The 2,290-nt window shown below is 37.4% G+C and overlaps 1 long non-coding RNA gene across 1 annotated transcript; it reads right to left on the bottom strand.

The window, feature by feature from the left end:
- Nucleotides 1-494: 494 nt before the first annotated feature.
- Nucleotides 495-1,907, bottom strand: LOC149413866 (uncharacterized). The gene is made up of 3 exons (XR_016304002.1): nt 1,742-1,907; nt 1,546-1,613; nt 495-660 (listed from the first exon to the last, which is right to left on the bottom strand). It is a non-coding gene; the product is annotated as an uncharacterized LOC149413866 (long non-coding RNA).
- Between the last annotated feature and the right edge of the window lie 383 nt (nt 1,908-2,290).

Here is a 2,290-nt window from a genome sequence, read left to right as displayed (position 1 = left end):
AGTTTGGAATCGTTCGTCAGACGCGATTTTGCTTCGGAGATGGCCTTGAAATACATTGTTTCAAAGCGATCGGTCTCATCATCCGAATTGAAATTCAAACTTTCATCGCACAGACTGATTTAAAGTTGAATTTCCATGAATAAGTCATGCAAAGGTTCGATTTTTGCCAATCGGACTTGGATGATTGACGGATCCGTTTGGTCTTCATCTAACAATGACTGAAACTTCTTTATCAGCCCTTTGATCTGACCCATTCTGGCTATGAGAGCCTTCAGGTTGTCCGCCATTATCAGATGATTGGAGATCCGTGCCTGTTATGATTGAGAAACAGCAAAAGTATTAACACAGTAAGGAGGGAAAGTTGAAAGGATTTACTTAACTCTGGTGCTTGCTGTGATGATTGCTGTTTTCTCCTGTGGTGGCCTGGGTGATGATTGCTGGTGCAATCCGGCTCGAAGGACCATGAGCAGCGTCCTCGATCATGACTCCAGAAGCCTCCAGTCAGGTTGTAAGGCTGATCGGCTTGTTGGGCTTCCTTCGTTTCACGCCAAGGATCGGCTTGCCGTTGAGATAGATTGAGAGGTTCGCTTCTGAGTAAAACACTTATGTTTTTTCTTGATATGTTTTAATATGTCACAAAGAAGAGGGTAGACCTTAAAACTTAGAAAGAGAAGCGAGAGTTGGTTGATAATGAATGTTGAATGAATGATAGTGTAGAATTGAATCGTATCTGGATCACAACAAGCTATTTATAGACAAACAATATTTGACGTGACCACAAACACAAGATATTATAGACGCGAAATTCATGACAATATTCCACTATGACGTGCCATAGACAAAAATATTTAACATAAAATGTGGCATTGACAGAAAAAGATAATGTAAAAGGCTCTAAACATTGAGATTATAAAATGAGAAAGTGAAAGAGTTTAGGCTTGACTGAATTTAAATATAAACACGACAATCACAAGATACGACACGCAACACATAAACCTTTAAAAATTATTATTTCAAAACTGGTTGTGTTACACAGAGTCATTGACAACTTAATTGATAGTCCTGCCATCCTTGCCACTGTGGAAGTTTCGGATGTGGAGTCGTGGTTAGCCAGAATACTAACTCGGTGCTGCGGGGTCATTGATTCGGAGTAATGAAAAAAATTTCAATTAGGGTCCTTAGAATAAAAACTCCGTTCTTAAGAGTAAACTGAATCACTTTTATTTGACAATAAACATCCATTATCACAGGTATGACTAAGCACTTTTTAATAAATACTCTGGGTACAGGCTAGTTCCCGTGGTTAATTCGGAAGGGTGAAACCTTTGATTGTTTTTTAGTAAGAGAGCTTTTGGAAAGACGACCTTTTATAACATGACAAAGACTGTTGACACCTTCAAATTCAAAAAGGGCCGCAAAACAGGGATCGTCTTTGCTGACACAAAAATCGGAGAAATGAAATTGCCAATTCTTGAACACAACGGTCTAAGGAAAAATCGCAATGTTTGCTTTGCAACAGAAATTATATTTTTAAGATACACTTACCCTCCTTTTCTTCTTAGAACCCTTCTCCGTGTGTACTTGTATGTAAAGGCAAGCGTGAAACTTGCGGCCTGAAAGTTTAACTTTTTGGTGTATACTTTGACATATGTTACCTAGCGAATGCTATCAATTAGTATCAAAGTGTAACAATTATTTTAAACAACACAAAGTAAGAAGAATGGGTATTACAAGAACTTACGGACAAGGAGCGCCCCGCAAATTCCAAAGTGTTGAAGAAACGTCACCAGAAAGTGGAAGCACTTGAATTTTAAAATCTTTGTTTCAAAGCTGTTGAATTAACTCCGAATGATATACATTTAAAACAATTACTGTATAGTTTATACGGTAGTATCTTAGAATGTCTGAAAAACAATTATCATTACGGCGTGAAAATGATGCCAAGGACGCGCTGAACATTGACAGATCCAAAGACCATAGACAATTAAATATAATAATCACAAAGTAGGAACCGGCAGTTCCTTTTATTTTACTGAATACATAAGTAGGTATCGCACAAGTATCAACTGCTCCCGACCGTCTGGAGGCACTCTCACTGTGATATGTTCAATAAGGAAGAGTTGTTGGCAGAGTTGCCAATACATAAATTAAATATACATTTTGCAAACCTATCGACAAAACTGAAAAGACTCATCTATTTTTTAAAAAATGTTAGGGATCTTATAAATAGAAAAGAACTGAAAAAAGTTTGCTGTGTTCTAGTACAATCATCCCTTGAATATGGTATTAT

Source organism: Hesperophylax consimilis, chromosome 20, assembly GCF_061612785.1.
Source record: "Hesperophylax consimilis isolate HC1 chromosome 20, BYU_Hcon_1.0, whole genome shotgun sequence".
Taxonomy (NCBI): domain Eukaryota; kingdom Metazoa; phylum Arthropoda; class Insecta; order Trichoptera; family Limnephilidae; genus Hesperophylax; species Hesperophylax consimilis.
This window is presented reverse-complemented; position numbering and strand designations above follow the sequence as displayed.